Source organism: Oryctolagus cuniculus, chromosome 1 (assembly GCF_964237555.1).
Source record: "Oryctolagus cuniculus chromosome 1, mOryCun1.1, whole genome shotgun sequence".
Classification (NCBI taxonomy): domain Eukaryota; kingdom Metazoa; phylum Chordata; class Mammalia; order Lagomorpha; family Leporidae; genus Oryctolagus; species Oryctolagus cuniculus.
Window position 1 is genome coordinate 111,400,196 of NC_091432.1, and position 25,723 is coordinate 111,425,918.

Consider the following 25,723-nt stretch of genomic DNA (forward strand, 5'->3'; position numbering starts at 1 on the left):
AGATGTTAAGAGAAAAAACTGCTCAAGCATCGGCTGCAGGAACCCGTGTCTTCTGGTCTAAGTCTTCATCCACACAAGGGCAATGTTAATGCTGCTGTTTGCATTGCATAGCATTTTTAAAACATAAATGCTTGGGTTGAAAAAACCACAATCTTGGAAAGTTAAGTGAATGGGACGAAGAACTTTCCTAACTTCCATGACCATGGTAGTCAGTCTCCAGGTTGGTTCCCACTAATCCTTGCCTCTTGGTAGCTACTCCCTTAGGTGGGCCCTACCTGGGTGACCAGTAGGTACAGTTGAAGTGACAGTGTGTGATGTCGAGACTGCATCACAAAAGATACTGTAGCTTCCACCTTGCTCTCCCTGAGGCTGCCCTGGGGGAAAACCGTCACCCCGTTGAGGGCACTCAGGTGGCCCGAGGTAGACACCTGTGGTGAGGAACTGGACAGTCTGCCAACGAGCATGCCAGCCTGCATTCCTGGTCCACGTTCAATGCCGACTAGATTGTGTCAGAGACCAGAGAGTTGATGGAGCCCCAGGGGAGTGCAGTGCAGGTGTATGGGTGAGGCCCAGCCAGCTAAAGGACAACCAGGTCTGGCAGTCTTTCCTAAAAGGTATGGAACTAAAAGCTCTCACCGTGTTAGCTACAGACTAAGTGACATGGGGTGTGTGGGCTTGCTTTAGCAAACAAATCATACCCAGGACGGCAGCTGCATTTGGGGTCACCACGTTTCGGATAAGCCATTGCCATTCTCCAAGGCCCATGAGTGCCAGCAGGCAGGCTCTCAGGGGATAGTATGGTGGAGGTCACTGCCTCTGTGCCCTTCAAGACCTTGTTGGTGGCACTGACCTCGTCAGTCCTCTCGGGATGGGATACTGCCTGCCGTCTGCTTTTGTGCTGCATAGACACAGTTCTAGAGGCTTCCACTCGTCCCTTTCTGTCATGTTAGCCTTCATTCCATGGGTCAGAGAACGAGTGTGCTGAGTACGTGGAAGCTTCGGTCTGCATCCACGGGCGCTGGGGCAGTAATGTGGGCTGGGTTCTGGGGACGCTGAGCCGGGCCGCAGGTCCGTAGGTGTCTGACTCCGGAAGCCCACGCGCGGATGACAGAACACAGCCATTCAGAGTCTGGGTTCAAGGTTCTCTCTTCTCGGTGCTTCGTCACCCTGTACAATGTCTCTGTGGGGCCACACTGGGAGGGAGATTCACCGTAACACTCTGGATATATAGCAGGCCCCAGCCCTTTCTTCAAGGGGCGAGGTCTGTGAATAGGTCTCCAACTGAAGAATTGGCCAAAGGGCTCCGACTCCCTACTGTCAGAAGCCAGACTTCTGCTCACCACACCAGAGCCTCTCCATTTGCTCAAATCCAGCAGGTCTCCAGGCGGCTGCCTGTTCACTTGTGTCCCGGGGATGTTACCAGCCATCACCCACGCGAGACCGCTTTGATTCCTGCTTCGGCTCTGCTGCACATTGCCACAGCTACACAAACACAGTCGGTGTCCGAGCGCCTCCAGTTGGCTCCCGACATCCGGATAGCTCATCATTCGCTTTGCGTGAATTCCAGGACCCATTTGGTGGCTGCATTTCTTGCTTCCACGACTTCCCTTCAAAGAATAACCGCTATGGAGCTCTTTAAAATGCTGGCGCGCCTCTCACCCACGCGTGTCTTCTGGGCCCCCCCCAGGAATACAGTTAGCGAGGCTTCCGCTGTGACGTCTACTCCATCCACATCCTGGATACTTCCCTCTTTGCTGTGTGGAGCTCAAACACCCCAGCTTCAATCAGTGAAACAACCCGGGGAGTTTAATGGTAAACGAACTGCGAGAGCCCTTCCTGTGTGAACTCCAGAATCTGCTAGTGTTCCTCTTTTACCTCCTTTTAGCAGATGGCCAGCCAGGTATGGCTGCGAGAGGAGGCAGAGGAGAAGCTCAGGAAAGCCAAGTTTATTACCATCTCGGGTCTGAGAAGCAGGAGGCAGGCCAGGCCACTGGGAACGCGGGAGGAGGCGGAAGGCAGGGTGGAGGGGTAGCTGTATGCTGCTGCCTCCAGAGGCGCTTCAGTGGGCAAGGCAGGGCAGGACGGGGCAGGACAGGCTGGTTTGAATGATTGTGGTGGTTTGGGCTGGTTCTTAGTCTGGAACCTGGCCTTGGATGGGGCAGAGGAGCCTGGCCTGCTAGGGTGTGGGAGCCACGAGGAGGCCTGGCCCTGCGTTGTTTGCGGATGAAGGGCAGGGCTCTTTGCTGCCTGGGAGAAGGGGCTAGCCCAGGAAGGGGCAGGCTCAGAAAGTCAACACATCCTGATGTTTAGAGCAGAAGTCAGAATACAGCACCCACTTCAATAGATCCAGCCAGATCCAAAATTCTATTCTTCCTCTCCCGATCCAATACTTTAAGATCCATTCCCCAGGCTTCCTTCAACATAACTGGCATTTGAGGAATACTTTTTTTTTTTTTTTTTTAAAGATTTATTTTGAAAGTCAGAGTTACACAGACTCAACGGCTGGAGTTGTGCCGATCCGAAGCCAGGAGCCAGGAGCTTCCTCTGTGTCTCCCACATGGGTGCAGGGGCCCAAGGACTTGGGCCATTTCCCACTGCTTTCCCAGGCCATAGCAGAGAGCTAGATCGGATGTGGAGCATCTGGGACACAAACCGGTGCCCATATGGGATGCCCGCACTGCAGGTGGCGGCTTTACCCGCTATGCCACAGCGCCGGACCCACTTTTTTTTTTTTTAAGATTTATTTATTTGAAAGGCAGAACGAGAGAGAGAGAGAGAGAGAGAGAGAGAAAGAGAGAGATTGAGATATCTTCCACCCATTCGTTCACTCCCCAAATAGCTGCAACAGCCAGGTCTGGGCCAGGCCCAAGCCAAGAGCCAGGAACTCCATCCTGGTCTCCCACATACAGGTGGCCAAGCACTTGGGCCATCTTCTGGTGCCTTCTCAGGCAGTGAGCAGTGAGCTCAGTTGGAAGCTAGGAGCTCAGACTTGCATTGGCACTCTGATGTGGGATGCTAACATTCTAAGTGGCGGCTTCGTACGCTGCACGGCAACACTGGCCCCTATTTGAGGAATCTCGATAAAAAGTAAAGAGGATGGGCCAGCCTGGTGAAACAGCCAGTCAAGCCGCTGCCTGTGATGCCGGCATCCTATGTGAGCCCAGGTTCAAGTCCCGGCCGCTCCACTTCCCATCCAGCTCCCAGCTCCCTGCTAATGCACCTGGGAAGACAGTGGAAAATGGCCCAAGGGCTTAGGCCCCTGCCGCCCCCGGGGGAGACCCAGATGGAGTTCCAGGTTCCTGGCTTTGACTGAGGACCGGTTGTTGAAGCCATCTGAAGCATGAACCAGAAGATGGAAGATCTCTCTTTCCCTCTCTCTCTCTCCCTCCTCTCTCTCTGTCTCTCTCCCTCTCCCTTTCCCTCTCTCTCTCCCTCCTCTCTCTCTGTCTCTCTCCCTCTCCCTTTCTCTCCCTCTCTCTCTTTCTCTCTCTCTCTCCCTCTCTTTCTCTCTCTCTCCTCCCTCTGCTGCTCTTCCTTTCAAATAAATAAATAAATCTTCAAAAAAAAAAAAAAAAGTCAAGAGGATTATCTGTGCTGCTTGTGTACCTTTGTTAAGTATGAAATGATGTCAGAACAAAAAGTGAAACAACGTGTGAACTGAAGACTCTCAGCCTTCTCCTGGCAAACCCTGTATTTCCTCACCGGTCACGCGGGGGCCTGCAGTGGCTTGAATCTAGTCTCAGATCCAGAAGAGGCGGTAGGGTTAGTTCCTAGGGGGACGACCAGCAGAGAGCTGCAAGGCCACCTCCTCCAGGGAGGCCCATGCTTGTTGTTCAGGTAAGGGAAAATTAACTTCAGATGGAGAGGAAGGGTCACATTTTTTGCTGAGGGAAGCTCAGCTAGATTCAGGGTTGTTGGTCTTTGGCGTCTTTGGAATCCAACCACACGTTCCCATCCTAAAATTCCAAGTCTCACGCTTTTCCAATCATTGTCTTATTTTTGACATACGAGACCCGGCTGGGTTTCGGATTCAATTCACATCAGCAGTCAACCCTCTGCAGGGGGAGGTTTAGGTCTGGTTATCAGAATCTTGCCCCTGAAGCTACAGAAGGGAAGCGTTTCTTTGCAGGCATTTCGGTCCCTTTCCCAAACCTGAGGTGGGGACACGAAGCCCAGAGTTCAGAAAGTTCCAGATTCCACTCCGCAGGAGTCTGTCCCTGAAACCATTGCCAGTACCAGTAATCCTGCTGGCCGGGAACGAGAGCTACTCTACGGCGAGATACGGAATGTGTTACGGGCATTGGACCTGCCGTAACTGTGGAAGGAGCCACAGAGGTGGGGGACCCGGACAACAGTCAGAGGAGCAGGAGGAGCCTCCCACGCGGGCATCGCAGCTCACCAGAGGCTGTGACGGGAGGGTTTGCTGGGGGTCTGTGTGGCCGCCACCTCCGTGGGTCTGGAGGCGCGGGGACTCGGCAGCGGACACGATCAGAGCAAAGCGAGGACAAGCTGGAGCTCACTGACATTTCTGTCGCCACGTCTGCCCACAGGGACCTTCAGGGAATGTGGCTCGCTGCTTCATTTCTGCCTTCCAAATCGCATGCAAATGCTTCGTTTGCTCAATTCTGACCCGAAACTGTTCAGGGGAAGGGGTTCCGGGAAACACAGGCTCAACTCAATCAAGATCACATAACGCAAACCACACTAAGGCACAGCGTGTGACCTGGGTTGCATCCTGAATTGTGAGAACAACAACCCTTTGAAGACCTTTTGGGATTCTTTTGTGGTACAGAAGCATGGGTGGTGACTGGGGTTTTCACGTTCTCCTACGAGATGTGTCTCCCTCACCTTGGCACTTTACCCATCTGATTTTTGTTTAAAAAGGGCATTTTAGGGAACTGGAGATGACTTTTATTCGGACTAGCTGTTGCTGTAGAATTGTTCTACTGTCTAATGCACAGCGAGCCAATCACGGACACTGAGATGGGGGTGGGGTGATTTCCTCACAGCCAGGACGAGGACAAGGAGTCAGGCGGCTGTCACCCATTCCCAGGCTCCTGGAGGCAGGAGCAGTGGCGAGTCTCATTTTTAAGATTTATTTACTGAGGCTGGCGCTGTGGTGTAGCAGGTAAAACCACCGCCTGCAGTGCCGGCATCCCATATGAGCGCCGGTTTGAGACCCGGCTGCTCCACTTCCCATCCAGCTCTCTGCCACGGCCTGGGAAAGCCGTGGAAGATGGCCCAAGTCCTTGGGCCCCTGCACCCTCGTGGGAGACGTGGAAGAAGCTTCTTGGCTCCTGGCTTCGGATCAGATGGCCATCTGGGGAGTGAAACAGCAGATGAAAGACCTCTCTCTCTCTCTCTGCCTCTGCCTCTCTGTGACTGCCTTTCAAATAAATAAATAAATCTTAAAAAAAAAAGTCACAAGGCCGGTGCCGCGGCTCACTAGGCTAATCCTCCGCCTAGCGGCGCCGGCACACCAGGTTCTAGTCCCGGTCGGAGCGCCGGATTCTGTCCCGGTTGCCCCTCTTCCAGGCCAGCTCTCTGCTGTGGCCCAGGAGTGCAGTGGAGGATGGCCCAAGTACTTGGGTCCTGCACCCCATGGGAGACCAGGAGAAGCACCTGGCTCCTGCCTTTGGATCAGCATGGTGCGCCGGCCACAGCGCGCCGGCCGCGGCGGCCATTGGAGGGTGAACCAACGGCAAAGGAAGACCTTTCTCTCTGTCTCTCTCTCTCACTGTCCACTCTGCCTGTCAAAAAAAAAAAAAAAAAAAAAAAAAAAAAAAAAAAAAGTCACAGGCAGCGGCTTAACCCACTGCGCCACAGTGTGGGCCCTGAGTGGCTGCTCTTAGAGACGAAAGCTGGGAAGGAGCAGTGTGTGGTCTCTTGTCCATCTGCTCGTGGCCGTCCTCTGCTATCAGTGACAGGAGGCTGGTGTGCTCTTCTGAGAGCGCTGTGAGGGGCGTGCCGAGTGTACTGTGGTCTGTGTCGTCGTGACTTGGATCAGGGTCTGGGGTTCTTGTGAAGCATCGCAATATGGAGTCCAGTGTGGGGCATGGACTACAGAGGAGAAAACTGAATTATGCATCTTGAAATCTGGGGTCTTGAGGCACCCACTGTTTTGTTTTGTTTTAAGATTTATTTAATTGAGGCTGGTGCCGCGGCTCACTAGGCTAATCCTCCACCTTGCGGTGCCGGCACACTGGGTTCTAGTCCCAGTGGGGGCGCCGGATTCTGTCCCAGTTGCCCCTCTTCCAGGCCAGCTCTCTGCTGTGGCCAGGGAGTGCAGTGGAGGATGGCCCAAGTCCTTGGGCCCTGCACCCCATGGGAGACCAGGAGAAGCACCTGGCTCCTGGCTCCTGCCATCGGATCAGCGCGGTGCGCCGGCCTCAGCGCGCCGGCCGCGGCGGCCATTGGAGGGTGAACCAACGGCAAAGGAAGACCTTTCTCTCTGTCTCTCTCTCTCACTGTCCACTCTGCCTGTCAAAAAAAAAAAAAAAAAAAAAAAAAGATTTATTTATTTGAAAGGCAGAGTTACGGAGAGAGAGACCGAGTCAAGATAGAGATAGATCTTAGATCTGCTGGTTGACTCCTCAAACTGCCTCAATGGCTGAGGCTGGGCCAGGCCAAAGCCAGGAGCTGGGAGCTTCCTCCAGGTCTCCCACACGGGAGCAGGGGCCCAAGCACTTGGGTCATCCTCCACTGCTTTCCCAGGCGCAGGAGCAGGAAACTGGATGGGAAATGGAGCAGTGGGACTTGAACCAGCATCCATGGGGGCTGCAGCGCCACAGGCAGTGGTTTAACTTGCTATACCACAGCGCTGGCCTTGTGGGGCTCCCTGGACCCTTGCACCACTGCCTAATTTAGCGAGTTACTCTTCAGCAAGGAGCTGACTTGTAGCCATCATGGGGGATCCTGAGGAACTGCAAGCTAAGGAGAGAATAGGGCTTGAGAGTCTGGGTTAAATGCACTAGGGATAGGGGATCATTTTCCACATTAGGTAATTAAAAGAAATTAATGTTGACTTTTGTGTTTGATAATAACAGTGCGGCTATGTAAGAGAATGTCATTCTGGGGCCAGCGCTGTGGCGTAGTGGGCTAAGCCGCCTACAGTGCCAGCATCCCATATGGGCACTGGCTGTAGTCCTGGCTGTTTCTCTTCCGATCCTGCTCTCTCTTATGGCCTGGGAAAGCAGTGGAAGATGGCCCAAGTCCTTGGGCCCCTGCACCCGTGTGAGAGACCAGGAAGAAGCTCCTGGCTCTTGGCTTCAGATCAGTGCAGCTCCAGCCATTGCGGCCAGCTGGGGGAGTAAATCAGCAGATGGAAGACCTCTCTCTCTGTCTCTCCCTCTCACTGTCTGTAATTCTACCTTTCAAGTAAATAAATAAAAATTTTTTTTCTAAAAAGAGAACATCATTCTGAGGAGTTAAGTCCTTAAATACTTAGGGGTGAACTTTCAAATGGTTTAGCATTCATTTATTTGTGTTACAAATTAAGTGACTTGACCAATATCAATAATTGTTGAATCTAAGTGATGGGTCTGCAGATGGTTTAACTTTTCTTTATGGTTCAATTTTTTGTGTTATTTATTTATTTATTTATATGTTTATTTATTTATCTGTCTATCTGAAAGGCAATGTGATATAGTGACGGAGGCAGAGAGATTCTCTGTTTTCTGGTTTACTCCCCAAACAGCCACAATGACCAGGACTGGGCCAGGCTGAAGCTAAGAGCCTGGAACTCTGTCTGGGTCTCCCACCTGGGTGGCAGGGGCCCAGGTGCCTGTATCATCCTCCACTGTTCCCAAGTGCATTAGCTGGGGCAGCCGGGACTCCAACAGGCGCTCCAATGTGGGTTGCCTTGCTGCAAGCTGTGGCGTAGCTTGCTGCGCCACAGTGCCCGTCCCTGTTTTGAAATTATTTTTTTTTATTTTTATTTTTTGACAGGCAGAGTGGACAGTGAGAGAGAGAGACAGAGAGAAAGGTCTTCCTTTTGCCGTTGGTTCACCCTTCAAGGCCGCCGCAGCGGGCACATCGCGCTGATCTGAAGGCAGGAGCCAAGTGCTTCTCCTGGTCTCCCATGGGGTGCAGGACCCAAGCACCTGGGCCATCCTCCACTGCACTCCCTGGCCACAGCAGAGAGCTGGCCTGGAAGAGGGGTTGGGCCGGCGCCGCGGCTCACTAGGCTAATCCTCCGCCTTGCGGCGCCAGCACACCGGGTTCTAGTCCCAGTCGGGGCGCCGGATTCTGTCCCAGTTGCCCCTCTTCCAGGCCAGCTCTCTGCTGTGGCCAGGGAGTGCAGTGGAGGATGGCCCAGGTGCTTGGGCCCTGCACCCCATGGGAGACCAGGAAAAGCACCTGGCTCCTGGCTCCTGCCATCGGATCAGCGTGGTGCGCCGGTCGCAGCGCGCTGGCCGCGGCGGCCATTGGAGGGTGAACCAACGGCAAAGGAAGACCTCTCTCTCTGTCTCTCTCTCTCACTGTCCACTCTGCCTGTCAAAAAAAAAAAAAAAAAAAAAAAGAAAAAAGAAAAGAATTGTTTATTTTAAAGGCGGGGGGGGGGGGGCGGAATCCCATCCACTGGGTCACTCCCCATGCTCAGGGCTGCACCCTGCTGCAGCTGGGAACTGGGAACTCCATGCAGGTCTCCTGTGGGTGGCAGGGACCCAACTGCAGGAGCCGCCACCGCTGCCTCGAGGGCCTGCACCGGCAGGAAGCTGGAGTCAGACGCAGAGCTGGGAGCCAAGCCCAGGCGCTCCCGTGTGGGATGCCGGGTATCCCAGTCCAGGGCTATGCCGCATGCCTGCCCCTGGCGTTTTTTGTGATAATAAGGCAGATACTAAAAGAGGCCCTTGAGACTGCCTCTGCTGGGGGCCTTTCCTGCTGGCTTTGTTACCCTTTAAAGTTCACTCTGCTCCTTTTACTCTGCACAGCTCCAGCTGTTGCTGCCCTCTGGGGAGTGAACCAGCCGATGAAAGACCTCTCTCACTCTCACTCTCTCTCTCTGTCTCCTTCTCTCTATGTAAACTCTGTCTTTCAAGTAAATATATAAATCTAAAAAAAGTTTAAAACCTAGCATATATAAATTAGAATAATTTAGAATAAAATAAAAAATGAAATTATCATTTCTTTTTTTAAAAAATTTATTTATTTATTTGAAAGTCAGAGTTATACAGAGAGAAGAGAAGCAGAGAAAGAGAGAGAGAGAGAGAGAAGTCTTCCATCCGATGGTTCACTCTCCAATAGGCTGCAACGGCCAGAGCTGGGCCAGGCAGAAGCCAGGAGCCAGGAACTCCATCCAGGTCTCCCATGTGGGTGCAGGGGCCCAAGTACTTGGGTCATCTTCTTACTGCTTTCCCAGGCCATAGCAGAGAGCTGGATTGGAAGTGGAGCAGTCGGGACTAGAACCGGCGCCCATATGGGACGCCGACGCTTTAGGCCAGGGGTTAACCTGCTGCGCCACAGCGCTGGCCCCTGAAATTATCATTTCTTTCCTGCCATATACATGCTCCAACTGGAGTCAGGAGTTTAATGGTGGTGGTGGTGGTGGGGAGGTTAGTGTTGTGTTGTAGCAGGTAAAATCGCCACATCTCATATGGGCTCCAGTTCAAGTTCTGGCTGCTCCACTTCTGATCCAGCTCTCTGCTGTGGCCTGGGAAAGCAGTGGAAGATGGCCCAAGTCCTTGGGCCCCTGCCACCCACGTGGGAGACCTGGATAGAATTCCTGGCTCCTGGCTTCTGCCTGGCCCAGCTCTGGCCATTGCAGCCATCTGGACCAGCAGATGGAAGCTCTCTTTGTGTCTTTCCCTCTCTTTCAGTAATTTTGACTTTCAAATAAATAGATATTTTTAAAAAGTTTAATGTATATCCTTTCAGCATGATTTCTACGCAATTATGAAGAGACACACACTCATAGTACTGCAGACATTATTCATTGCCTTTTTTAACCTAATAACATATCTGGCATTCTGGTGATGTGGGTTAAGCCACTGCTTGCGATGCCAGCATCCCATATCAGAGACCAGTTCAGGTTCTGCCTGCTCTGCTTCTGATCCAGCTTCCTGGTAAAGAGCCTGGGAAAGCAGCAGGAGATGACCTGAGCTCTTGGGCCCTGCCCCCATGTGGGAGACCTGGATGGAGTTCCAGGCTCCTGGCTTCAGCCTTGCCCAGCCCTGCCCATTGCAGCCACTTGGGAGTGAACCCTTGGGTGGATGATCTTTTTTTTGTCTCTGTCTTTGCTGTCTCTCCCTCTGATGCTCTGCCTTTCAAATAATCAATTACACACACACACACACACGGAGTTTACCAGATTGGTCATATCTATGTATCGATGGAGTTTACCATATCAGTGTGTGAGTAAATCTACCTCACTCTTCACACAGGCTGTGGAGTAACCTATCGCGTGGACGGACTGCTACACTTGGATGAGCATGTGGGTAGAGAAGCTGCCTCTACATGAAACCAGGAGCCAGACAAAAAAGGATTTGGCAATTCCAGCAATCACAGGCACGAGGAGAGCGTGACCTTAAACTGTGGGCACGACGTCAGCGCAAACCACGTCAGCCACGGAGGGACTTCACTGAGCAGCTGGCTCACGGGAAGCCTTGGCCCACTCGAGGATCAGAGCAGAGAACACGGAAGAGAAAGAGCCAGGCCTGAAGCTGAGGACAGCTGAGACCCGGTGAGGCCCCGGTCCACGCGCACGGAGACCCCGTGGCCCCAAGGCGGCCCACGGCAGCTGTGAGCTGTGGCCTCCAGGGGAGAAGCGGAAGTCGTTGTCACATAGGCCTGGCTGGCCTCGGAGGAGAAAGTCCCACCGGCTTTCCAGTGACAACAGAAACTCAGCCAAGCAAGGGCTGGTGAAATCCCACCCATGTTTCTAGGTGGGCCGGGCTCACCACGGCACCCCCACCCTTTCACTTTCCCCATGCAGAAAACCACGCCTCTTCAGCCTGGAGGCTCCCTGCTTTCTCCGTCCTCACCCACCCCCACTATCCACGCTCGTTTCCCTCTGAGTTGCTGGTGCTCATCTGCGCGCTGTGCGGACTTGTCCCTGCATTGACAAAGTCTGCCTTGGGACTGTCGAATCGATTCACGGGGTGTAGCTAGCCAGAGCGTAGCGTGAGCCCACCCATGTCAGTGTTCCTTCCCTGTCAGCTCAGTGCTCTGTATCTGTGACCTGTCTGTGGCTAAAGGCAAGTATTTTTGCAGATAAACTAGTAGTGACTTCATAGGCACAGTTGACTTTGTATAAATCCGTTGAGTGGTCAACAAAGACATAACAGGCTTGGGAGGCAAAGTAAGTTCTTAAATCGTAATTTCTATTTATTTATTTATTTATTTATTTATTTCAGAGGCAGAGTTATAGACAGAGAGAGGGAGACACAGAGAGAGAGAGAGGTCTTTCATATGATGATTCACTCCCCAAATGGCTGCAATGGCCAGAGCTGCGCCGATCAGAAACCAGGAGCCAGCTGGGAGCTTCTTCTGGGTCTCCCACGTGGGTGAAGGGGCCCAAGGACTTGGGCCATCTTCCACTGCTTTCCCAGGCCACAGCAGAGAGCTGGATTGGAAGTGGAGCAGCCAGGACTCGAACCAGCACCCAAATGGGATGCTGGCCCTACAGGCGGTGGCCCTACCCGTTGCACCACATCACTGGCCCCTAAATCTGTAATATCAATCTGGGATTCTGTATAGTGACAGGAATATTATGTTATTTGAATACTACTTATTTAAGTATTAAGTGCATTGAGTTTTTTTTTTTTTTAGTGTTTAAATATTTGCTGAGTTACAGTCATTTGTAAATGCTGCTCTAAAGCAAACTGAGTGAAAGCAGAAGCTGATGTAAAATTTGAATTTGCAAAAGTAATACAAATTTCAATAGTAAAACAAAATGAGGGCAAGCATTACAACAGGAAATGACCTTGGGGGCAAGCACTGGGCTCAGTGGTCAAGCTGCTTTTGGGGCACCCAAATCTCATATCAAAGTACCTGGGTTCAAGTCCTGGCTGCCATTCTACCTTCCTGCTAATGCACACCTGGGAGGCAGCAGGTGACGGCTGCCGTGCTTGGGCCACTGCCACCCACACGAGAGACCTGGGTTGAGTTCCAGACTTGGCTTAGGCTTGGTCCAGCCTTGGCTGTTGTGACCATTTAGGGAGTAAATCTGCAAATAGATCTCTCCTTCTGTCTGTCTGTCTTTCTCTCCATGTCTCTCTGCCTTTCAAGTAAATTTAAAAAATAATAATGAAATAAAAACTTAAAATAAGGGGCTGTTTCTAGTTAAAAAGGTGGGGGGGAGGCAGAGATGGTGCTGCAGCTCTGCAGGTTAAACCCACGCTGGGGACGCTGGCACCCTGTATAGGAGCAGTGGTTTGAATCCCAGTTGCTCTGCTTCTGATCCACCTCCCCGCTAATGCACTGGGGAGGCAGCCGATGATGGTCCACACGCTTGGGCCCCTGTCACCCACGTGGAAGCCAAACTGACTTCTAGGCTCCTGCCTGGCCAAGTCCTAGCTATTGCAGCCATTTGGGGAGTGAACCAGGGGATGGACGATCTCTCTCTATGTCTCGGTCACTCTTTTCAAACAAATAAATACATAATTTTTAAAAAATATTTATTTATTTATTTGAAATTCAGAGTTACAGAGAAGGAGAGGCAGAGGCAGAGAAGTCTCTCATCTGCTGGTTCACTCCCCAAATGGCTGCAATGGCTGAAGCCAGGCCAGGCTGAAGCCAGGAGCCAGGAGCTTCATCTGGGTCTCCCACATGGATGCAGGGGCTCAGGGAGCTGGGTCATCCTCCGCTGCTTTCCCAGGCACAATAGCAGGCAGTTGGATTGGAAATGGAGTAGCCGGGACTCGAACTGGCATCCATATGGGATGCTGGCACTGCAGGCCACGGCTTTACCCACTATGCTACAGTGCTGGCTCCATAAATAAATAATAATAATAAAAAAGGCAGTGAGCTCATTTGAGACAACGTGTACTCTTACATAGGCTTTTTATTTATTTGAAAGACAGAGTTACAGAGAAAGAGAGGGAGAGACAGAGAGAGAGAGAGAGAGAGAGAGAGAGAGATCTTCCATTTGCTGGTTCATTCCCGAAACGGCTGCAACAGCCAGGGCTGGGCCAGGCCAGAGTCAGGAGCCAGGAGCTTCTTCCAGGTCTCCCACGTGGGTGCAGGGGCCCAAGGACTTGAGCCATCTTCTACTGCTTTCCTAGGCCATAGCAGAGAGCTGGATCGGAAGTGGAGCAGCTGGGACTCGAACTGCCAATATGGGATGCTGGTGTTGTAGGCAATGGCTTTACCTTCTACGCCACTACATTGGCCCCAAGAGTTTTCTTTTATATCTGGAATAGTTGTCACGAAACAAAGATGACGAATACTAAGAAGTTACTGTGCTTCCAGTACAGTTTCCTGCTAAGTCACCTAGGAAGGCAGTGGAAGATGGCCCAGGTACTTGGGTCTGGAGACTCAGATGGAGTTTCTGGCTTTCACCTGGCCCAGCCTTGGCTGTTGCAGCCATTTGGAGACAGAACCAGAGTATGGAAGATATTTCTCCTTGTCTTTTCCTTTCTCTCTGTCAGTCCACCTTACAAATAAACAAAACACCTTTTTCTGAAAAATAATACTAACTTTAAAAAAATTTATTTTATTTATTTGAAAGAGTTACAGAGAGAGGTAGAGACAGAGAGAGAGGTCTTCCATTCGCTGGTTCACTCCCCAGATGGCCGCAACGGCCGGAGCTGCGCCGATCCGAAGCCAGGAGCCAGGAGCCTCTTATGGGTCTCCCACATGGGTGCAGGGGCCCAAGGACTCGGGCCATTTTCTACTGCTTTCCCAGGCCATAGCAGAGAGCTGGATTGGAAGTGAAGCAGCCGGGACTAGAACCGGCACGCATATGGGATGCCAGCACTGCAGGCCAGGGCGTTAACCCACTGTGCCACAGCGTCGGCACCAAGAATACTAACTTTTAAATACTTAATATTTGTAGCACTTCCTTTCTATTTTTTTTTTGACAGGCAGAGTGGACAGTGAGAGAGAGAGACAGAGAGAAAGGTCTTCCTTTTGCCATTGGTTCACCCTCCAATGGCCACCGCGGCTGGCGTGCTGCGGCCAGCGCACCGCGCTGATCTGAAGCCAGGAGCCAGGTGCTTCTGCTGGTCTCCCATGGGGTGCAGGGCCCAAGCACTTGGGCCATCCTCCACTGCACTCCCGGGCCACAGCAGAGAGCTGGCCTGGAAGAGGGGCAACCGGGACAGAATCCGGCGCCCCAACCGGGACTAGAACCCGGTGTGACGGCGCTGCTAGGTGGAGGATTAGCCTAGTGAGCCGCGGCGCCGGCCTCTTCCTTTCAATTTTTAAAATGGCATTTATTTTGTGTTGCTTTTTAATAAACGTTTATTTGCTGATTTATTTGAAGGGCAGAGAGAAGGAGAGGCAGAGAAAGAGATTATTTATCTGCTGGTTTGGTTCCTAAATGCCTGCAACCCCCAGGGTTGGGCCAGGACAAAGCCAGGAGCCCAGAACTTCATCAGAGTCTCCCATGTAAGTGGCAAGGGCCCAGGTCGTTGGGCTGCCACCATCGACCTGCCCAGGTGCATTAACAGGCAGCTGGATCTGAAGCGGAGCAGCAGGGATTTGAACTCCAATATGAGATGCAGGCATCGCAAATGGCAGCTCAACTCACTGTTTCACAATGTCCGCGCCACTTAATGTTGTTTAACTAATGTCTTTTCACGTTTTCTATTATTATGCATGTGTGTCAGGTGGAGATCATGTTTACATATTATTGAAAGACTTCTTGTTACAATATGCTGGTTTAGGATAATACTAAATGTGCATTTATTATTGTATTGCTTTCTTATAGCAAACCTCTGAAACTTATAACCTATCAAAGGAAGCAGATATGTTGTTTATTATTATTATGGTCACTCGTCATTATTTAAAACATGTAAATGATATGTTATGAGGATGCAAAATAGCTTATAATATCAAGAATTTCTGCTTTATCATTCTTTTAAAGTTGTGGTATGCTTTCTCCACTCAGGATTCTATTTTTTTTTTTTTTAAGATTTTAGTTATTTGAGAGGTAGAGTTTTAGACAGTGAGAGAGAGAGACAGAGAGAAAGATCTTCCTTCCATTGGTTCACCCCCCCAAATGGCCGCTACGGCCAGCGTGCTTCACCGATCCAAAGCCAGGAGCCAGGTGCTTCCTCCTGGTCTCCCATGCGGGTGCAGGGGCCCAAGCACTTGGGCCATCCTCCACTGCCCTCCTGGGCCACAGCAGAGAGCTGGACTGGAAGAGGAGCAACCGGGACTAGGACCTGGCGCCCATATGGGAAGGTGGCACCGCAGGTAAAGGATTAACCAAGTGAGCCATGGCGCCAGCCCCTGTTTTATTCTTTTTTTTTTAACTTTTATTTAATGAATATAAATTTCCAAAGTACAGCTTATGGATTACAATGGCTTCCTCCCCCCATAACTTCCCTCCCACCTGCAACCCTCCCCTCTCCCACTCCCTCTCCCCTTCCATTCACATCAAGATTCATTTTCAATTATCTTTATATACAGAAGATCAATTTAGCATATATTAAGTAAAGCTTTCAACAGTTTGCACCCACACAGAAACAGAAAGTGAAAAATACTGTTTGAGTACTAGTTATAGCATTAAATCACGATGTACAGCACATTAAGGGCAGAGATCCTACATGAGGAGTAAGTGCACAGTGACTCCTGTTGTTGACTTAACAAATTGACACTCTTGTTTATGGCGTCAGTAATCACCCTAGGCTCTTGTCATGAGTTGCCAAGGCTATGGAGGCCTTTTGAGTTCACCGACTGTGATCATATTTAGACAAGGTCATAGTCAAAGTGGAAGTTCTCTCCTCCCTTCAGAGAAAGGTACCTCCTTCTCTGATGACCTGTTCTTTCCACTGGGATCTCACTCGCAGAGATCTTTCATTTAGGTCATTTCTTTTTTTCTTTTTCTTTTTTTTCTTTTTCTTTTCTTTTTTTTTTTTTTTGCCACAGTGTCTTGACTTTCCATGCCCGAAATACTCATGGGCTTTTCAGCTGGATCTGAATGCCTTAAGGGCTGATTCTGAGGCCAGAGTGCTGTTTAGGACATCTGCCATTCTATGAGTCTGCTGTGTATCCCGCTTCCCATGTTGGATAATTCTCTTCCTTTTTTATTCTATCAGTTAGTATTTGCAGACACTAGTCTTGTTTATGTGATCCTTTTGACTCTTAGTCCTATCATTATGATCAATTGTGAACAGAAATTGATCACTTGGACTAGTGAGATGGCATTGGTACATGCCACCTTGATGGGATTGAATTGGAATCCCCTGGCACGTTTCTAACTCTACCATTTGGGGCAAGTCCGATTGAGCATGTCCCAAATTGTACATCTCCTCCCTCTCTTATTCCCACTCTTATATTTAACAGGGATCACTTTTCAGTTAAGTTTCAACACTTAAGAATAATTGTGTATTAATTATAGAGTTCAACCAATAGTATTAAGTAGAACAAAAAAATTACTAAAATGGATAAAGTATTAAGTTGTTCATCAACAGTCAGGGCAAGGGCTGATCAAGTCACCATTTCTCATAGTGTCCATTTCACTTCAAGCCTGTTTTATTCTTAAATCCTGAATATTTTTTTAAGTTAGTAATGGGCCACATGTGGGAAGGGCAAAATATTTGTTTTTTTTTTTTTTTTTTTGTCAAATTTACTTGAATATTTCCATAATAAAATAATATTTCCATAAGGAAAACAACCAGAACCGGATCATGCTGGCTCCTGACCCAGCTCCTTCAGTGACTTTCCAGCAGTCCTAGGATGACAGCCAAGCTCCCTGCCACGCCCTCCTTATTTATTTGAAAGGCAGAGTTACAGAGAGAAAGAGAGAGAGAGAGAGGGGGAGAGAGAGAGAGAGAGAGAGAGAGAGAGAGGTCTTCCATCCACTGGTTCACTTCCCAAATGACCACAATGGCTGGAGCTTCGCTGATCAGAAGCCAGGAGTCAGGAGTTTCTTCCAGGTCTCCCACGCAGGTGCAGGTGCCCAAGGACTTGGGCCATCTTCCACTGCTTTCCCAGGCCATAGCAGGGAGCGGGATTGGAAGTGGAGCAGCCGGGTCTCGAACTGGCGCTCATATGGGATGGGGGCACTCAAGGTGGCGGCTTTACCTGCTATGCCACAGCAGCCACAGCGCCGGCCCCCCACCTTCTTTCTAAAGGCAGCACAGGAGTGGCTTGCTGCACACACTGTGCCTTTGGCCACAACTGAGAACAGAGATTGTCAAGATCGTCAGAGACCTGGGGCCAGGCACCCGCAGGGACGGTTTATTGTGAGCCAGGTGGTCTCCGGAAGGCAACCTTGTGGCCCGGAGGTGGTGGACGTTCTCCATCTGCGGAGAGCTGGGTCTTAAGTAGTAGAGTGCACTCCAACAGCTTGTGCTGCCGCCCTGGCCCCCAGCATGGCTTATTTCCGCGCCGTCGGCTGGCTATGCGCTCGGACCTCTGCCTTGTCCCCTGTTGTGCTTCAGCCTGCACGGTCGCTCCTCATGGTGCAGAGAAAAGGCCACATTTGGTTTGCTGTGCTGCCAGCAAGTGCAGGGCTCAGATGTGCACGGAGTGGAGGTGGAATCAGAACCCAGGCAGCGTGAACACTCATGGAGAAACCACCATGCCCTTTAAAGCTTGCATAACCTGACCTTTTCACCCTCCAGCCCGGCGGGCACCTCTCCCACTCGTCTCCAGCAGCATCAGCCTCCTTTCAGTTCCTCAAACTCCTGAGCCACGGTCTTGACCTTGCTACTCCCTCCGCTTCGAGTCCTCTTCCCTCCCCGATTTCCCTGACTGACTCCCTCCCATCCTTCCGTGGGAACTCCTCCTAGAGGCTTCCCTTAAACTTGTCCTTTAAAAGGACAACAATAGAACATTATAACAAGCCTTTATACCAGTAAGGATTGAACAACTTAGACGAAGGATGGTGTTTGATACAGCGGCTGAGTCACGGCTTGGGTTGCCTGCGTCCCATACCCAAGCGCCTGGTTCTGCCTACATCACTTCTGATCCAGCTCCCTGCTAAGGTGCATCCTAGGAGGCAGCAGCGATGACACAAGTACCTGGGTCCCTGCCACCCACGTGGGAAACCCAGGTTGAGTTCTGGGCTTCTGGCTTCAGCCTGGCCCGATGTGGCTGCTGCAAGCATTCGTGTGATGAACCAACAGATGCGAGATCTCTCCCAGTCTATCTCTCTGTTTCTGTGTGTGTGTGTGTGTGTTGGTATCATAAATAAAATGAAAAGTTAAAAAAATTAAGGGACTCTCTTCCAAAGTTCTTAAAAAACAAACAGCGGGTGGTTTCCTGTACATTGGCATCCTGTATCAGAGAGCAGGTTTGAGTCCTAGCAATCAGCTTCCAATCCAGCTTCCTGCTAATGCACCTGGGAGGGCAGTGGGAGATAGCCCGACTGTTTGGACCCCTGCCACCCATGTGGGGGATCACCATGGAGTTCCCAGCTCTTGGATTTTTGGCCCGGTTCAGACCTAGCTGTTGCAGCCATTTGGGGAGTAAAGTAGTAAAAGATCTTTCTTTCTTTCTCTTCTCTGCCTTTCAAATAAATGAGCTTTTTTAAAAACTTAAAATGGATACATTTCTTGAAAGACACAAGTGAGCACACTGATGCAAAGTGACACTGTCAACAAAGTATTAAGAAACTGAATCCAGCAATATGTAATACGGATCATGCAGCATTCCAATGTGGGTTTTTCCTAAGAATTCGAAGTTTGAAAATCAGTGAATTGGAGCTGGTGCTGTGGCCAGCAGCTTAAGTTGCCTGTGGGACGCCTACACCTCATCCGCGGAGAGCTTGTAATGGAGCCCTTCCTCCACTTCTCGTTCATCTTCCTGCTGATGCACACTCTGGGAGGCAGCAGGTGATGGCCCAAGTGCTTGGGTCCCTACCAGCCGTGGGAAAGACCTGGTTGGAGTTTCTGGCTGCTGGTTTTGGCTTGGCCTAGTGCCAGTTGTTGTAGGCATTTGGGGAGTGAACCAGCAGATGGAAGCGCGATCTCTCTCTCTCTCTCTCTCTCTCTCTCTCTCTCCTTCTCAGTCATTTTGTCTTTCAGATAAATAAATAAATGAATAAAACTTTTTTTAAAAAGATTTTATTTATTTATTTGAGAGGCAGAGTTATAGACAGAGAGGGAGACAGAGAGAGAGATCCTCCATCCGCTGCGTTCACTCCCCAGATGGCCACAACAGCTGGAGCTGACCTGATCTGCAGCCAGGAGCCAGGAGACTCTTCTGTGTCCCCAATGTGTGTACAGGGGCCCAAGCACCTAGGCCATCCTCCACTGCTTTCCCAGGCCATAGCAGAGAGCTGGATGGGAAGTGGAGCAGCTGGGACTAGAACCGGTGCCCATATGGGATGCCGGTGCAGCAGGCGGAGGATTAACCACAGCGCCGGCCCCAATAAATAAAACCTTAAAAAAAAGAAAAGAAATTAATGAAACCCACCAGATTAAATGAATGAAGGAGAGGAGATATATGATTATCTCAATGGATGCAGGAAAAGCAATTAGCCAAATTTGAACCGAAATTTTAACCAAAAATGACAAACAAAAACAAACATACCGAATACCAGAGAACAGCTCCTCAAACTCTCGCTGCTTTTTCGTCCAGAAGTCACTGTGTCCCCTTCCGGCCTAAGGATTGGCCTCCCTCCCAGGCCAACTCCAGGGGAGGCAGCATTCAATCTTAAACCAATATTTGCAGGCCTGTCATGGACCAGGGAGGGGTCTAGGCGCTGAGGATACAGGTGTGGCTGAGCTGACCAGGCCTCTCCCTTACAGAGCTCAGTTTGCAAAAATGCTTGAGCTCATGAAGGCGCCTGGACGATTCCTTCTGCTTTCACTCCACCCTTGCTGCTTTCAGAGACCTCTGCTGTGTGCGGTCTCCAGGCCTTCTCTTGCCTCCCCACCTATCTCTGATTAAATAGTAACTGCACCTGCAAGTTCTTCAGAGCCCTGGGAGGTAACTTACCCGGCCACAGTCTGGGCTCCCTCTTCATCTTCCCCACACGCTGGGCTTCGATTCACGTTAACTGCGTTCTCCTTCCTGGATCACTAAGCGGTAAAGGCGCTGCTTTCTCTGTTACTTGTAAATCCTGCTCCATGGGCCCATGCACTACATTAATACCTGTTCTTGCCCCAAACATTAAAAAAGTTAAAAAAAAAAAAGCTTCATTGAAATGTAATTCACATGTCATTCAAAGTAAATATCTATTTAATGAATTAATTTATTTCTATTTATTTGATAAGCAGAGAGACAGAGAAGGACAGACACACAGAGATCTCCCATACACTGGTTTACTCCCCAAATGCCTGCAACAGCTGGGACCGGGCCAGGCGAAAGCCAGGAGCCAGGAACCCAATCTGGGTCTCAGTCTGGGTCTCTGGGTGGCAGGGACCCAACTACTTGAGCCATCACCTGCAGAGCAACAGGAAGTTGGAATTGGAAGCACAGGCTAGACTCGGATCAAGCACTCTGATATGGGGTGCAGGCTTCTGGACCAGTTCCTAGACTTTTTTTTTTTAAAGATTTTATTTATTTTATTTGAGAGTTAGAATTACAGACAGTGAAAGGGAGAGACAGAGAGAAAAGTCTTCCTTCCGTTGGTTCACTCCACAAATACTGCAACGGCAGGAGCTGCACAGGTCCGAAGCCAGGAGCCAGGAGCCAAGCGCTGCTTCCTGGTCTCCCACGTGGGTGCAGGGCTCCAAGCATTTGGGGCATCTTCTACTGCTTTCCCTGGGCCATAGCAGTAGAGCTGGACTGGAATAGGGGCAGCCAGGACTAGAACCGGCACACATATAGGATGCTGGTACTGCAGGCAGAGGACTAACCTACTGTGCCATGGCGCCGGCCCTGCCCCTAGACATTTTTTTTTTTTTTAAAGATTTACTTATTTATTTGAAAGACAGAGTTACAGAGAGGCAGAGGCAGAAAGAGAGAGAGAAAGTCTTCTGACCGCTGATTCACTCCCTAGATGGCCACAACGGCCGGAGCAGCACCAATACAAAGCCAGGAGCTTCTTCCAGGTCTCCCATGTGGGTGCAGGGGTCCAAGGACTTGGGCCATCTTCCACTGCTTTCCCACGCCATAGCAGAGAACTGGATCGGAAGTGGAGCAGCCAGGACTCAAACCAGCGCCCATATGGGAAACCTTTCTGTCTCTCTCTCTCAAATAAATAAATAAAATCTTTTTAAAAAATAAACTGTACAGTTGAGTGTTTTCTATATATTTATAGGGTCACACAACAATCTCTATTATCTAATGTTAGAACATTTTCATACCCCCTTAAAGAAATTCCATTAGCTGTCAATCCTAAATATACTTTCTTATTTTTTTGAAGATTTATTTATTTACTTGAAAGCCAGAAATACAGAGAGAGAAGGAGAGAGAGAAAAGAGATTTTCCATCTGCTGGTTCACTCCTCCTGATGGCCACAATGGCTGGGGCTGGGCAGATCCGAAGCCAGGAGCCAGGGGCTTCTTTCGGGTCTCCTACATCGGTGCAGGGGCCCAAGTACTTGGGCCACCCTCTGCTGCTTTCCCAGATGCATTAGCAGGGAGCTGGATCAGAAAAGGAGCAGCTGGGACTTGAACCAGCGGCCATATGGGATGCCAACACTACAGGTGGAAGATTAACTTTCTACACCACAGTGCTGGCCCCCTTAATTATACTTTTGAAGTGGTTTTATTACTTTCCTTAGCTGGCTTTCCTGAATCTTAGACTAAGGAGGGCTTTAGGTTCCCTGGAAATGTTCTTGTAACTGGTAGATACCTGCTCTAACATTTATCTTTGTTTAAAAAAGGTTTATTTGGGCCAGTGTTGTGCAGTGGGTTAAGCCACCACCTGTGATGCCAGTGTCACATATTGGTTTGAGTTTCAGCTGCTCCCCTTCTGATCCAGCTTCTTGCTAATGTGCCTAGGAAAGCAGCAGAAGATGGCCCAAATACTTGGGCCCCTGCTACCCACATGGGAGACCTGGATGGAGTTCCAGGCTCCTGGCTTCAATCTGGCTCAGCTCTAGCCATTATAGCTTTTTAGCAAGTGAATCACCTGATGGAAGACCTCTTTCATCCAATTTTATTTATTTATTTGAAAGAGGGGAGAGAGAGAGAGAGAGAGAGAATCCATCTGCTAACTCACTCTCCAAATGCTTGCCATGTCTGGAGCTGGGTGGGACTGAAGCCAGAAGCCAGAAACCCAACCCAGGTGGCAGGGACCTAACTGCTTGCGTCATCAGTGCCGCCTCCCAGGGTGCACATTAGCAGGAAGCTCAGGTCAAGAGCAGGAGTCTGTGTGACGCTCAGGCACCCTGATGTGAGAGGTGGGCACGGTAACCCCCAGGCTGCCGCTCACGCCTTCTCAGGGATATTTAACGGGAACATAACTGACGTGGTCCCAGAAGTGATGCCCGCTTCCACGCCGCCAGCAGGGCGTGAGGATGCCCGTGGCGCTGCGTGCTTGCCGGCACTGGTATTCTTTTCTTTTCCTTCTTTTTATAACTTTTGAGACTTTTAAAGATGAAAATGGTACCTGGCTTTTAGAATTTGCATTTGTTTGTTACCAGTGAAGTTGGGGATGTTCCCATGTGTCTTTCAGCTCACTATATTTCCTCTTTTGTGAACTCTTCAAGTTCATTTATTTTTCAGCTTGGTCCTTGATCAATTCTAATTATTTGGATCCTAGCTTTCCTATCACTCCCCAGATCTTTTTCTAAAATTTTTAAAGACAATTTGTTTTCATTTATTTGAAATGCAGAGATACAGAAAGAGAGAGAGAAGGAGCGACACAGAGCGAGTTTGTCCATCTGGTTCATTCCCCACATTCCTGCAGCAGTCAGGGCGAGGCTAGGCTGAAGCCAGGAGCCTGGGACTCTCAGGTCTCCCACGTGAGGCCCAAGTGCTTGCGCCCTCTCCTGCTGCCTCCCAGGGTGAGCATTAGCAGGAAGCTGGATTGGAAACACAGCTGGGCCTCGAACTCAGGCTCTCTGACGTGGGATGTGCGTATCCCAAGTGGCATCTTCACCACTATGCCAAATGACTGCCCCAACTCCCCCACTCTCAGCACACGAGTCGTTCCCTCACCACGTGTGGGACGAGGCTTTCTGACTAAAGGGATATGGAAGCCTATATGGATATCTGGCAAGGAATTTTTCCTCAGGAAGTGAAGGGCTGGATAATGGGTCAGAGAAACCGATCCATGTCTGCAAGGAATATTAGCCCCCTCTAAGCAGCCCCAACGGCCAGAAATGCTGATACACGCATCCCTTGGTGGGAAAAGCTGTAGACAGTGACAATTCCCTTACTTAAAAATATCCAAGTTCAAGTTCCCTGTGTCTTACAGAAACTCTTGAGCTTCAGCTCCTCAGGACTGTGAGAAAAATCTCAGTGGTTCTGAATTCAGGAACGTGTTCAAGAGAAGGAGGTGACCGCAAAAGGTGGTGTGAAGTCATTATCTATTTCTGTCTAAGACAAGAAAAAAAAAGGCTAAGCTATCTTAAGACAGGTGTGTGTGAGACACTAACAAGGACCAGCCAACTTTTGTAAGTTTGAGTCTCCAGACCAGACAGTTGCAAAAATATGTCCAGGCCTCATCACCAGCTGTGTAGGAGGAGGAAACTGGTATCTCCTTTACAGCACCTTTTCTCAATAGGGGAGTCCTGAGCAAGAACGGGATGGGGGGACTAACCGGGACTCTGGCCAGCCCTGGAAGGAGCTGTAAGGTGCCAAGTGTGACCTCACAGCGCTGTGACATCATCACGCCCAGCTCTCTCTGAACCAGACAAGCCGATTAGCATGCGGGGACTCTGGGCATGGGTGGGAACCCCGCAAAAGTCAAGCTACAAGATTCAAGGTGAGTGGGGAATGCCAGACCGGAACTTGACATTTTGTATTGCTTTCCTGACAGGTCCTTTTCACAGAAACAGGAAGTGAAATGCAGCCTGCAGTGGCATGCAAAGCGGCCGCTATTTCAGTCTGAATCATGAGCTGGGGGCCACGGTGGGCCACAGTGGGCCGTCTGAGCCCAGGAGTAAAAGAAGGAGGAAGAGGGAAACTGCCCAGGCAACTGGACGGTGCCAGGCAGAGCTGTGCTGGGAGCTGGGCCAAGAAGCAGAAGTTTACAGCTTTTCCTTCCCTGCTGGAGCCCTGCAACAATGATCCTCTCCTCCTCACTCCCCACCCCTTCCCCAGGAATCCTGCAGTCCCCTCGCTTGCCAAAGGACTGTAGGACACGGTCTCTCCCTCCGCAAAGCCTCGCGGCTCACTGCTGCGTTGCCACCTGGCTTCCGGCCTCTCCCCCGCCCCCGCCCCAGCCAAGGAGCTGGCATCGCCCACCCCGGAGGGCAGGGCTGTGCCTGGGGTGGTGGCCAGCCACGTCTGTGACTCTGAGCCGCCCATGTGCTCTGCGGCCGGCTTGGCGAGCACCTGCCAACAATCCGGGTCTGGTTCATTCTGCTTTCTTTGGCTTTTGAGAACTGGAGAGTTGGCCTTGTAACAGATCGCAGAAAGCGCTAATGGAAAGACTTCTCAGGCTTCCTCTTGAAGTGCCTTTCCTGGCTGTTTCTTGCTGAGTCGTTTTCCTCTCTCCGGCATATGCTGGCTCATCTCTCCTTCGTGAACCCCCAACCCCCTTAACCTTGGCCTTGACACTCAGGCTCCTGTTCCTCCCTCCAGTGATCATCAGAGACCCAACTGCCTGGTAACCGAAGAAGCAGAAAGGATATTCAGAGAAACTAAATTATTTTGATACTAGCTCAAGTCACACAAATGTACAAAGTTGGCACTGAATGTATTTAACTTAATTAAAATCAAATGCAAAAGCACTGTGTGTACTTGAGGGCCCAGGAACACTTAGTTTTTAAATTATTTATGTCCACATAATTAAAAAATCTCAGGCTCTCGATTCAGACAGGCCTATGTTTAAATCTAGGCTTTGCAATCATTGGTTGTGACGTTGTACAACTCACTTCACGTCTCTGAACAGCCTTATCTATCTACAGACGAAGCTGCAGATGGGTTTCTGGGAGGTTATACGGATACTCTATGGAAATGAGCCACTCGGCCACCCTCGGGAACAGTTCGGCAACAGCTGCATTCTCCGTGCACACACAGGCGTGTGGCCTTCCTCTGTCCACCTCTGCTTTTTCACCTCGAGGGTGGTGCCAGGCTGCCTCCCTGTACACGCACAACCCCAAGAGAGCGTGGCTAGAGCCTTACGGTGTTTGGGGTATGCTTAGAGAAGGGCCTGGGGCGTTGAAATTGAAACTCAGGCTTCCTATTTGTATAATGAACCAAATCTGCTACAGCAAACCGTGTTACATATTGTTAAGTTTGGGAAACCCAGTCATTTATTTATCCATTCATTTCTTTCTTCCTTTTCTTTTTTTTCTTTCTTTTTTCTTAATTTCTTTCTTTCTCTCCCTCTCTCTCTCTCTCTTTCAAGATTTTTTTTTTTATTTATTTACTTGAAAGGGAGAGTTAAAGAGAGACACAGAGGTGTGTGTGTGGGGAGAGAGAGAGAGGAAGTCTTCCATCCACTGGTTCACTCCCCAAATGACCACAAAAGTCAGGGCTGGGCCAGAGTGAAATCAGGAGCCAGGAACTTCTTCCAGGTCTCCCACGTGGGTGCTGGGGCCCAA

The 25,723-nt window shown here is 50.2% G+C and overlaps 1 long non-coding RNA gene and 1 pseudogene across 1 annotated transcript; both read left to right on the forward strand.

Annotated features, from left to right (window-relative positions):
- The first annotated feature begins 380 nt into the window (after positions 1 to 380).
- On the forward strand, positions 381 to 24,892 carry LOC127488412 (uncharacterized). The gene is made up of 3 exons (XR_007916113.2): positions 381 to 614; positions 10,383 to 10,681; positions 23,992 to 24,892. It is a non-coding gene; the product is annotated as an uncharacterized lncRNA (long non-coding RNA).
- LOC127488418 (small nucleolar RNA U13) lies at positions 4,776 to 4,871 on the forward strand (annotated as a pseudogene).
- Positions 24,893 to 25,723: the final 831 nt, after the last annotated feature.